This window comes from Momordica charantia, assembly GCF_013281855.1.
Source record: "Momordica charantia cultivar OHB3-1 chromosome 7 unlocalized genomic scaffold, Mcharantia_2.0 BLBB01000007.1, whole genome shotgun sequence".
Taxonomy (NCBI): domain Eukaryota; kingdom Viridiplantae; phylum Streptophyta; class Magnoliopsida; order Cucurbitales; family Cucurbitaceae; genus Momordica; species Momordica charantia.
Genome location: NW_028275165.1, coordinates 10,388,587 through 10,401,666, shown reverse-complemented (window position 1 = coordinate 10,401,666; position 13,080 = coordinate 10,388,587). Strand labels below are relative to the sequence as shown.

Sequence of the window (13,080 nt, the reverse complement as noted above, 5' to 3'; positions counted from 1 at the left end):
GTTTGAAGCGGGTTTCCTCCCCTAACAGCAGCTAGCCTAGAATCTGAACCCATGTGGTGTTGGAAGTTCTCCAATGGTGGAAAAGGAATGCTTGTGGCATTTGGAGCTTGAGTAGAAGAGGTAGGAAGTGAAGTATGTTGAGAAGAAGAAGCCATAGATGTAAGCAAATGCTGGAAATTTCTTCTTCTTTTTGGTAGCTGAAAATCGAAAACAAGGGTGATGAAGGGAGTGGGTTTTGCCGAAAAAAACAAGGGGAAGAAGAGAGTTGTGTGGGTTTTGGTGGAGTTGTAAAGCTTAGGCAATGAGTCTATTTAAAGCTTTCCCCAAACTAAATCCTAAATGGAAAGGGATTGACATTTAAGTTCAACTAAGTTTCCTAAACCTAAAAGGAAAAGAAAACAAATTTGAATACAAAATAGGATTAGGGAAACAAAATTTGAGTTTGAAGAGAAGTTCTTAAAGCTAAATCATAGAGGATTAATGTTTGACCCAAAATAAAGCCCATGCTATCGAAAATTAAAACCCAAACCGTGAAGGAAAACGAAATTCGAACTGCTGGAAAACAGGGCAGGCGCCAGGCGCCTGCGTGATTTATTTTCCCAAAGGGCAGGCGCCAGGCGCTTGCGTAATTCTTTTTTTTTTTTTTCAACATTTTTTTTTCTTTCTTTTTTTCCAACGTTTTCAAAAACATTCTCTTAAGAAAAACTTTATAATGAAACAAAGAGAAAATACAAGATACAAAGACTTCCTTCCTTTACTTTTGTTCTTTCAAAAACGGATAAGAAGGAAAAAACATTTTTCGCAAAAATTTATTGACCTGAAAGTTGAATAGAGGTTTTTCCTCTATCCACTGGTTCTCCAAAATACGGCTTAAGTCTCTGCCCATTTACTTTAAAAACATTTCCCTTAGAGTCAACTAGATCCACTGCCCCATATGGGTAGACTTTAAAAACTTGAAAGGGACCAGACCATCTAGACTTAAGTTTTCTAGGGAAAAGTTTCAACCTAGAGTTGAATAACAGAACCAGATCACCTTCTTGAAGATTGTTCGGCCGAAGACGCCTATCATGCCACTGTTTAGTTTTTTCCTTAAACAACTTAGCATTCTCATAAGAAAAGTGCCTGTGTTCTTCTAATTCCAACAATTGTAACTTCCTCGCTTCACCTGCAGCCAACAAATCAAAATTTAATTTCTTAGTAGCCCAAAATGCTTTATATTCTAGCTCAAGAGGCAAATGACATGCTTTTCCAAAAACTAGCCTATAGGGGGACATGCCGAGGGGAGTCTTAAATGCTGTCCTATATGCCCAAAGTGAATCATCAAGCTTAAAAGACCAATCCCTACGGTTAAGATTTACAGTTTTTTCTAAAATGTTTTTTATCTCCCTATTAGATATTTCGACTAACCCATTCGACTGAGGATGATATGCTGTTGCAACCCTATGACGCACATTGTATTTAGTCAGCAACTTTTGCATAGACCTATTCACAAAATGAGCCCCCCCATCGCTTATCAGACAACGCGGGGTTCCATAACGCGTAAAAATGTGCTTTTGCAGAAAACGAATGACAACTTTGGAATCATTGGTAGCAGTTGCAATGGCTTCTATCCATTTCGAAACATAATCTACTGCTAACAATATATAAAGCTTACCATTAGAAGATGGAAATGGACCCATAAAATCTATGCCCCACACATCAAATATTTCAATCTCCAGGATCGGGGTTTGAGGCATTTCGTGGCGTTTAGATATATTACCTGTCCGTTGGCATTTGTCACAAACCTGGGCAAACTTATGTGCATCTTTGAACAGAGTGGGCCAAAAAAACCCACTTTGCAAAACTTTGGCTGCGGTTTTGTGTCCTGCAAAATGTCCTCCATATGGAGACATATGACAAGCGTCTAATATCGCCTCGTGCTCTTCTTCTGCGACACACCTGCGTAAGATATTGTCAGGTCCTAGCTTATATAAAAAAGGCTCATCCCAACGATAACATCGAACTTCATTTAGAAATTTCTTTACCTGTTGCTTGTTGAACTCATAAGGAACTATTCGACTTACCAAATAATTTGCTATATCGGCATACCACGGAACTGAATCAACTCGCAAGAGTTGCTCGTCAATAAACTGTTCACGTATAACAGTTTCATCATCACAGAGCGGGGATTCCAATCTAGACAGGTGATCAGCAACTTGGTTTTCAGTACCCTTCCTGTCCCTAACTTCAATATCAAACTCTTGAAGTAACAAAATCCACCGTATCAAACGCGGTTTAGCATCTTTTTTAGCAAATAAATATTTTAAAGCAGAATGGTCAGTAAAAACAATGACTTTTGTGCCTATCAAGTAAGACCTAAACTTATCAAAGGCGAACACAACTGCTAACAGTTCCTTTTCAGTAGTAGTGTAATTGAGTTGTGCACGGGTCAGAGTCTTACTAGCATAATACACAGGATGCAAGATCTTGTTTTTACGTTGTCCTAACATAGCTCCTATTGCATAATCACTAGCATCACACATGAGCTCAAAAGGTAAATCCCAATTAGGTTCGATAATTATAGGAGCTGAACTTAGAGCAACTTTCAACATTTCAAATGATTTTAAACAGTCATCATAAAAAACAAATGGTCTATCATGTTCTAACAATTGACACAAGGGTTTAGAAATTTTAGCAAAGTCTTTTATAAAGCGGCGGTAAAATCCCCCATGCCCTAAAAAACTTCTAATCCCTTTGACATTTGTAGGAGGAAGTAGCTTTGAAATGATGTCTATCTTAGCGTGGTCTACCTCTATTCCTTGCTTGGAAATTTTGTGACCCAAAACAATACCCTCTTGTACCATGAAATGACACTTCTCCCAATTTAGGACTAGGTTTGTTTGTTCACATCTCTCCAATACTCTCTCCAAATTAACTAAACAAGCGTCGAAAGAATTTCCAAAAACAGAAAAGTCATCCATAAAAACTTCTAGAATATTTTCTACCATGTCAGAGAAGATGGCCATCATACACCTCTGAAAAGTCGCGGGTGCATTGCATAGTCCAAAGGGCATTCGCCTAAAAGCGAACGTACCATACGGACACGTAAATGTTGTCTTCTCTTGGTCTTCTGGAGCAATAGTAATTTGATTATAACCCGAATATCCATCTAAAAAACAATAGAAATCCTTACCTGCCAGACGGTCGAGCATCTGGTCAATAAACGGGAGAGGAAAATGGTCTTTCTTTGTTACCTTGTTGAGTTTGCGATAATCAATGCAAACTCTCCACCCGCTCACAGTTCGGGTTGAGATGAGCTCATTCTCCTCGTTGGCCACCACGGTTATACCCCCTTTCTTTGGTACACACTGTACTGGGCTTACCCAGCTGCTGTCGGATATTGGGTATATAACACCGGCGTCAAGCCATTTAAGAATTTCTTTCCTTACAACCTCTTTCATCTTCGGGTTCAACCGCCTTTGACTCTCAATAGAGTTCTTAGCATCTTCTTCCAATAGAATTTTGTGCATGCAAAAGGCTGGGCTTATCCCTCGGATATCTGCTATCGTCCATCCAATGGCCTTTTTGTGCTTCTCCAAAATCTGCAATAAAGAATATTCATTAGTAGGTGATAAATTGGAAGCTATAATAACTGGTAAAGTGTCGTTATCCCCTAGATACGCATATTTCAAATGCGACGGCAATGGCTTCTGCTCCAACGTGGGTGGTTCCACTATGGACGGAAGTAACGACTTGCATTCTTCTTTTTGTATTTTTTCAATAGGATTAGCCATATCTTCTGGTCCTTCTGCTATCTTATCAAGCTCTTCTTCAATCTCTGTAACTAATAAGTCATAAAACTCATCAAACATAATAGGATTCAAGCTATTTATAGCAGAGCACTCTTCAAAGTCTCCTGGTAATTTCATGGCGTCTAGAACGTTAAATTTAACTTCTTCATTATTTACCCTCATTGTAATTTCTCCCTTCCTCACATTAAAAACTGTATCCCAAGTGGCTAGAAATGGTCTTCCCAAAATAATGGGAACGTCTAAGTCTGCCTCGCAATCTAGAATGATAAAGTCCGCAGGGAAAATGAATTTGTCCACCTGGACTAAAACATCTTCTATCTTTCCCTCAGGTCTTATGATAGATCTATCTGCTAGTTGGAGGGTAACCGTAGTAGGTCTAGCTTCTCCTATGCCTAAAGATTTGAAAACTGATAATGACATAAGATTAATGCTAGCGCCTAGATCACATAATGCCCTACCTAAGTTTTTTCCTCCTATGGAACATGGAATGGTAAAACTGCCAGGATCATTACATTTCATGGGTAGCGGGCTGCCTACAGCTTCACTACTACATTTTGTCATGGCTACCAGTTCATGCTCTCCTATTTTTTTCTTCCTAGAAACTATATCTTTCAAAAACTTAGCATAATTTGGCATCTGTTCTAGAGCATCTACTAATGGTATATTTATATGCAGTTGTTTTAAAATATCTAAAAATTTTCTAAACTGAGAATCATTATTTTTCTTAACTAATCTTTGTGGAAACGAGGGAGTAGGGGTAAAAGAAGGCTGTACCTGTGGAGGAACACTCGGGGTGTCCTCATTACCTTTTCTAATATTCTCTTTTTCTGGTGTTGTTGGATTTTCTGGTATCTTTACAATTGGTTCAGTGGACGGAATCTGTACATCTGTTGTTGGCATTGTTGGTCCATCATATGCCAGTCCACTCCTGAGGGTGACAGCTTTGCACTGTTCTTTCCCTTCTCGTTTTGGTAATTCAGTATGGCCTGGAAAAGAACCTTGTGGTCTATTCTTCAATTCATTGGCGAGCTGTCCCAATTGGCTCTCGAAATTCCTCATTGATGCCGCTTGGGATTGTATCACTGCGTCGGTTCGGGCCATGTACTCCTTCATCATATTCTCAAGATTTGAGTTGTTATTTTGAACTGGTGGAGTCTGTGTTCTCTGATTGTACTGCTGTTGCGGTGGTGGGATGTATTGCTGTGTAGGTGGAACATAGGGCTGCTTGTTCTGTTGGCTCTGCCCTTGATTAAAACCGCTCGAACCTCCTTGTCCTCCCCATGAGAAATTAGGGTGGTGCCTCCAACCTGGGTTGTAGGTGTTCGAATATGGGTTAAAGTTCCTATTGTTCCCATGTCCTACATAAAAAACAGAAGCAGGGTTATGTGGACAATTATCATAAATATGGTTTTCACTGCAAAATGAACAAATGAGATCGTTGACTTGGCAAACAGGGGCAGGAGTGCAATAATCCGACTGCACAGGTTGTATCGGCGTGGCTAATGGATTTTTTATTCCCAATGCCATCACTTTCAGCCTCTGGTTCATTGTAACCATCTCTTTTTGCATCGAGGTCGCAATGTCCAGAGCCAAAACTCCAGCTGGATCTTGCTTCTTTGGTGCTGCCCTAGATCTTTGCGAACACCATAGTTCGTTATGTGAAGCTAAGTCATTTAGGATGTCAACTATCTCGTTGAATGTCTTCTTTGTAAAGGCTCCGTTGGCAGCATTGTTTAGCATCATCTTAGTAGGATGATCTAAGCCTCTAAAGAAATGTTCTATCTGGATGCATGCCGGCAAGCCATGGTTCGGACATTTCCTGATTAGTTCTTTAAATCTCTACCACGCCTCGTGAACAGGTTCACGATCATACTGTCTAAAGGAGATGATCTCCTCTCTGATATCAGCGTGGCGAGTAGGTGGGAAGAATTTTGTTAAGAACTTATCCACTAACGACCCCCATGTGGTGATGGATCCCGGTGGAAATGCATTGAGCCATGCTCTAGCTTGGTCCTTCAAAGAAAATGGAAAAAGTGTTAGTCTCAGAGCATCGTCTGTTATACCAGGTAATCGAAATGCATTTGCAATTTGAATGAATGATTTCAGATGATCATGTGGATCCTCATGTTCCTGCCCTCCAAAATGTCCAATTGTCTGCAACATTTGGAACATCATTGGTTTAAGCTCAAAGTTTGCGTGGGCTGGAATAGGGTTGACTATCCCTGAATCAAAGTTCTGAAAAGCCGTGGCGGCATATTCTCGCATTGCCACGTCTCTGTTGTCCGCCATCTGGATATGGTTGAATTCATCATTTCTTGCATGATCCCTCATATTACCGTTAACAGCAGGTGGATCAACCGGATCACGAGGTGGAATATCTGCCATTGATGTGCTCGTACTTTCTACCTCACTTTCAGGACTAATTTCACCTTCTCTCTCTTTTTGCTTTTCTAGTTGTTTTCGAAGTCTTTGCTCCTTTCGAGTTTTTCGAAGGGTCCGCTCAATCTCAGGGTCAAGGGGTAGAAGAAAAGATCTTGTGCTCATGCACTTTAACTTACCCTTGTGAGATAAACGACCAAAAATATAGAACAAAAACGGTGGATGGAAATTACACCCAACAACAATTCACAAAAATAAAAACTAAAAGAATTTGAAAATAATTTTAAAACTAAAGTCCCCGGCAACGGCGCCAAAAACTTGACTGGCTGTTTATGCTGAACGCACGCGCTAAGCGTGGTAACAATTATATAGATGCAAGCGCACACCTGTCAGAGTAATATAAAATGGACGGAGTATCCAAGTATCGATCCTCAAGGACTTCTAAACAATTTCCAAACTCTAAAGTTTTAAAGAATAGTGAATGTTGGAATGAGTGATTCTTGTAAAATGGGAAGTGGTCACAAATAATGGTTTGGATTTGGGATTTGGACTTATAATAATAAAACCTAGCCCGAATTACTTCAAGTTAGCCATCAAAGAATCAAGGACATGCTAAGGACAATATGCATTTTACTTTAGAAACCAACGACTACGCTTCTCACTTGACTTATGTCTAAGCAAGTTCAAAGTCCTAAGACATTCCCTAATATGTCTATTATGAGAGATATCTTAGTTTTAGGATGGAAATAGTCGCAACCTCGGGTTAAGGTCCTATGTCTAGGCTACTTAAGCGGAACCCTTATGTCTAAGGCGCTCCTCTCCTCGGTTTAACCACTCAACAATGCAAATAAGCAACCTTTTCAGTATTGACTTGTTAAGACTTACAGTGGCCTTCTCTAAATCCTAACTTTTTGGGAAAACATGTTGAGCAATGAATGGAAAGCAAAAACACTTCTTCTTAGCAACCCTTTTTAGACATAAAAGGCTAACTATCCATAACCAGGCTAGAGACGGGAATTTAGAAAGACATATTGAAGAAAATACAGCAAGTAAAATGGTTGAATGTGGAATGCATGTGTGAAAAACAAAAGTTAACTAACGGAGAGTTTTTATCGGGATTGAGAGCTTCGCCCTTCTCTTTCAAGCAAGGGGGAGTGTCACGTGCTCTTTCCTCCAAAAACACAACTCTCTTAACTAAAAATAAAGTAAAGGCAAAGAGAGAATAAGCAAAGTGCTAGATTTTTATATATTTGAATAAGTAGAAAATGACTAAGTACAAATGGAAACAAAACAAGCTCAATAAAGGAATGTAAAGTGCTCGGGATTTAAAAACCAAAAGTAACTAATGAAAGCAACTCAAAAGTACTTAGAAAGCAACAAAGAAACACTAAAAATGATCAAGAGAAGGAAGCAAGGCTTGATGATTTTGGTGGAGAAGTTGTTGGAATTTATAACTGTGCAGAATTGGTTAGGTAGGTCCTAAAACGATGGTGAATCACCCATTTCCGACTCTTTTGATTGACCAAATCGTGCTCAAACTGATAGTGGAACACTTCTTCTACACGTATGCATCGGTTGGAACCACCAAAACGCATTGGAAGACGCGTTTCATTAAGGGCAAAGTTGGAAGAAAACCTGTTTTTCTGCAGGCTTCCCAGGCGCCTGGCGCCTCCCATGTAAGTTTTTCCGTCTTTTTGCTTCTTTTGATTAATTTGCACTCCCAAATGGTCCTAAAATGTCATAAATACAATATAAGCCAACCACAAACCATAATATATGAATTTTGCATGAATTGGAACTCAAACGATCGAGAAAAATCCGAAACAAAGCTGAAACATTGTAAAAACAGCATCTAAAACCTTCTTTTTACGCATGTAAACAAGCGTAATCAGACATCCTGATATACTCCAAGACTGAGCAGTGTCACGAGGAACATCTCAGACAGGTTTTGACTACACTACGGGGAAATAAGTTGTATGCAAAGTTTTCAAAGTGTGAGTTCTGGCTGGACCAAGTGGCTTTCCTAGGACACATAGTCACCAGGGAAGATATTGCAGTAGACCCCGCTAAGGTAGAGGCTGTTAGCAATTGGCCAAGATCTAGTTCAGTTACAGAGATTCGTAGCTTCCTCGGCTTGGCTGGTTATTACAGAAAGTTCATCCAGAATTTCTCTCGGGTAGCGACACCGTTGACGCAGTTGACTCGTAAGAATGCTACCTTCACTTGGAGCAGCGAGTGTGAGGAGACTTTTCAAGAACTGAACAAGCGTTTGGTGTCTGCACCGGTGTTAACTGTCCCCGATGGGACGGGAGGTTTGGTGGTTTACAGCGACGCCTCGCGAAAGGGCTTGGGATGTGTGCTGATGCAACATGGGAAAGTTATAGCTTATGCTTCTCGGTAACTGAAGGCACATGAGCTTAACTATCCCGCTCATGATTTAGAACTAGCAGCAGTGGTCTTCGCCTTAAAGTTGTGGAGGCACTACCTTTACGGAGAGAGAACTCAGGTCTTCACGGATCATCAGAGTTTGAAGTACCTTTTCACTCAGAAGGAGCTTAACTTGAGACAGAGACGGTGGCTAGAGTTGGTGAAGGACTATGATTGTGAGATTAGTTACCATCCGGGTAAAGCAAACGTGGTGGCTGATGCTCTTAGTAGAAGAGCGGCAAGTGTGGCATCTCTTGTTGCGATCTGCAGTCCAATGCACAGCGAGCTGGAACGCTTGGAGGTAGAGCTGACAGTGGATGATGTCTCTGCGCTGTTGGCTCGACTCTCGGTGGAACCCAGTCTGAGGCAGAGGATCATTGTTGCCCAAAAGGAAGACCCTAACTTGGCCAAAGGCTTTAGTATGGTGGGCCATGGGGATTTCACTCTCTCGGGTGAGGCAGCTTTGCTTTTTCGTGGAAGGTTGTGTGTGCCAAAAGATTATTCTTTGAGGAAGGACTTACTGGAAGAGGCACACAATACTCTCTACTTGGTCCATCCAGGAAGTACCAAAATGTACCAAGACCTCAAGAAACATTACTGGTGGCATAACATGAAGAGGGAAATAGCTCAGTTTGTTAGCAAGTGTTTGACTTGCCAACAGGTAAAGGCTTCAAGACAGAGACCTGCTGGATTGCTGCAACCTTTGAGCATACCAGTCTGGAAGTGGGACGATGTGGCTATGGACTTCATTACAGGACTACCAAGGACGGTTAAGGGATTCACTGTGATTTGGGTAGTTGTAGATCGTTTAACCAAGTCTGCTCACTTTATTCCCGGCAAGGCCACGTATACAGTAGAAAAATGGGCGGAACTGTATTTACAGGAATTTGTCAGGCTACATGGTATACCGGTATCCATAGTGTCCGATCGAGACCTGCGTTTCACCTCGACTTTTTGGCGGAGTCTACACAAGTCCCTGGGCACTAAGTTGGACTTTAGCACGGTGTTCACCCCCAAACCGACGGTCAGACGGAGCGTGCGAACCAGGTTTTGGAGGACATGCTCAGAGCTTGCATGTTAGACTTTGGGGGTAGTTGGGACAAGTACCTCTACCTAATAGAGTTCGCTTATAATAACAGTTTTCAGGCCACGATTGGGATGGCCCCATACGAGGCACTGTATGGGAAGGAGTGTCGGTCTCCGGTTAATTGGGACGAAGTCGGAGAAAGAGTTCTCTTGGGACCGGATTTGGTGCAGGCGACTAACAGTGCTATTCAAAAGATCAGGGGAAGGATGCAAGTCGCACAGAGCCGTCAAAAGAGTTATGCGGACGTCAGGCGTAGGGAGCTCGAGTTTGTGGTAGGTGAACGGGTGTTTCTTCGTGTGGCACCCGTAAAGGGGATTTTACGATTTGGGAAGAAGGGCAAGCTCAGCGCATGGTTCATTGGGCCTTTTGAAATTTTGGAACGTATCGGCCCAGTCGCGTATAGGTTGGCCTTGCCACCGTCGTTGGCAGCGGTTCACAATGTGTTTCACGTGTCTATGCTGAGGAAGTACATTCATGACCCTTCGCACGTCTTGGACCCCGAACCATTGCAACTGGATGAGTCCTTGTGCTACGAAGAGGTACCCGTCAAAATTTTGGCAAAAGAAACCAAGTTGTTGAGGAACCGGACGATTCGCTTGGTTAAGGTTTTATGGAGAAACCACCAAGTGGAAGAAGCTACTTGGGAGCGGGAGGACGATATCAAGGCGAGGTACCCTGAACTGTTAGAACAGTCAACTTTCGGGGACGAAAGTTTTTGAAGGAGGGAAGTTTGTAACGCCCCGAGTCCCTCAGGTTAGTTAGTCTCGAACCAGGAGATTTTTCATTCAATATTAAATTGATTGTTAATTAAATTTATCTATATTTATGGGACTCTAAAAATCCAATTAAATTAATATTTACCGAACTTTGTATGTTGGGTCTTGTTTTAAGGGAATGGACTTCTTCTTCTTTGGGCTTAGATGGTTGGGCCTTCATTGATGAAAAATTGGTTTTAAAACAAAACAAAAGAAAAGAATAAAAAAAAGAGAGAAACCCTATCTTTCTTCTTCTTTCTTCAACCAAGCCCCCCCCCCCCCCCCGTTTGTCCTTCTTCATCTTCCCAACCCAACCGCCCCCTTTCGTTTTCCGGTAACCCCGACGGCGACGGCGGCGTAGCAGCTCCATGAACAGCAACCCCTTGGCGGCGACGAACTGCAGAAACTCCAGTGGTGCACGCGAACTCCAGCTACGGCGGCGGCGGCGTAGCAGCTCCACGAACAGCGACCCTCGGCGGCGGCGACGAACTGCAGATCCACGAGCAGCGAGGCCTTCAGGCGGCGATCGACAGCGCGAACACGCGGGTTCTGCAGCAGATCCGGCGATACTCAGCAGCGGCGCGTTTTCCCGACGTCCCGACGATCTGCAGCAGCGGTAGCGCGTTCCCCGGCGGTCTGCAACGAACCAACATCGCCCCCTCCTCGCAGCGACGCACGACGGACGACGGTACAGCAGCGAAACGGCAGCTGGATTGGTACGTTACAGCGGTGTTTAGGACGTTTAGCGGTGACCCACATTCGTTCGAAGCTCGATTTAGTCTACCCACACCTTGGCGAGTTAGATCTAGGTGACCCACATATATACGAAGTCGGTTTTGGTGGTAATGCGTCATTCGAACCCTTTTAGAGTTAATTTCGAAGGATAAATAACGTACGTAACGTGCTGTATTTTTTGTTTTGGTGTGCTTAGGGTGTGGTCGACGCAAAACTTAAGGGCGCGGTTGTGAGTAAGTAGACAAGGGGCGTGTGCGTGTGTTGTTGTATGCTCAGTGGTCTCTAACGTGCTGATTTTGGTGACGTTTAATGCTAAATTTGTGGTGTCATTGTGCTAAATAATTTCCGTTGTGGTAGTCGATATACTTGGAATGGTGTTGGGTAATTGTCGATGAAAAATGGTGAGTTTTCTGTTTTATTAAACTGTGAGTATTGTTGTGGAGATGTTTGTTGCCTGGATATGTATGTTTTGTTCGACGTGTTTAGCGAGCTATTATTCTTAGTAATACTTGTTAAATACTGCTGTGGGATATTGAGCATGACTGGGTTGTTATTTTGGTAATGTTTGTGCCTGGGTATGTATGTTTTGTTCGACGTATTTAGCGGGCTACTATTCTTAGAAATACTTGTTAAAAATGATGCTGTATATGGAGCATGATTGGCTTATTGTGTCGTTATTAGAAAGTTGTTAAAGTAGTGAAAGCATGCTGAACTGTACTTGTGAGTCAAAAGATGCAGGGTTAGTGGTAACAGAAAGTATATAGTAAGACTCGGGTGAAAGTTGGATTTTTGGAAAGAATGAAAGAGTGGGTGTCAGAGCCGCGGGTATAAATGGTCGGGGGCTGATACGTCACTAATGGAGTATCGAGGCCTCGGGTATAAATGGTCGAGGGTCGATACGAGGAGTCTTTTGGAGGGAAGACTATTGGGGCCTTGGGTATAAATGGTCAAGGGCCAATAGATGGTGAAGTCATCGGGGCCTCGGGTATAAATGGTCGAGGGCCAATGTAGAAGTGTCGGGGCTCTAGGTATAAATGGTCAGGGGCCGACTCTAATGGAAGGGGATAACTGTGGAAGGTTAGGATAGCTGAAATAAGTATGGAAGTATTTACGATGTTGGGGAGACTAGAGGTTGGTCGTTAATGTGTTTACTGGTTGTGGATGTTACTGAACTTTCTTATGGAATGTGTTTATGTTTAAATGCTTAATGTGTTGAAAGGCATGACTACGATTGTTTCATGATATAAATGAGCATGATATGTGTGTGTGTTGGTGAGGGCTACTTACGGAGTATATTTTATATACTCAGCCCCCTCTACAATGATTGTTTCAGGTGAAGGACTCGGGGGCAACCGTGGTGATGGGACGGAGGAGACATGACGAGCAAGGACCATAGGCTGCTTAGTTACTCCATGTTTAGCTTAGGTCATTGGTTAAGGCCTTATGTTATGGCCAATAATGATTTGTTCGTATTTGAATAATTGAGAGATTCCCCCTTGTTGTTAGTTTCATTTTGGGATAGGTGCCTATTTCAGTTTTATTCCATTCATTGAGTTTCGCTTAGTTTGAATAATAAACTTGCCTCGTGCGGTGGTCCATGAATGTTGTTGAATGATATTTTATGAGATTGATTTTTCGTTTAATTGATGCGAATTGGAACTTGATTTTATATATTTGTTGCATAGGGAGTTGACAGGACGTTTTTGGGGTTAAGTATAATTAGTTGGGTAGTTAATGTGTCCTAGAAGTATGTGAGAAATTCTGGGTCGTTACATTTTTCCCTTCCTCTTCTCAGGTGCCTCGACTCAGACGAAGCCGACTACGTCATGAGAAAAGTGTATGAAGGAGTTTGTGGAAATCATTCGGGTGCTTAGTCCATGGAATTTAAAATAATTAGGCAAGACTA

General features: G+C 42.2%; 1 non-coding gene across 1 annotated transcript; it reads left to right on the top strand.

Annotated features, from left to right (window-relative positions):
* The first annotated feature begins 5,589 nt into the window (after positions 1-5,589).
* LOC148210324 (small nucleolar RNA R71) lies at positions 5,590-5,696 on the top strand. Its single transcript, XR_015792526.1, has one exon. It is a non-coding gene; the product is annotated as a small nucleolar RNA R71 (small nucleolar RNA).
* Positions 5,697-13,080: the final 7,384 nt, after the last annotated feature.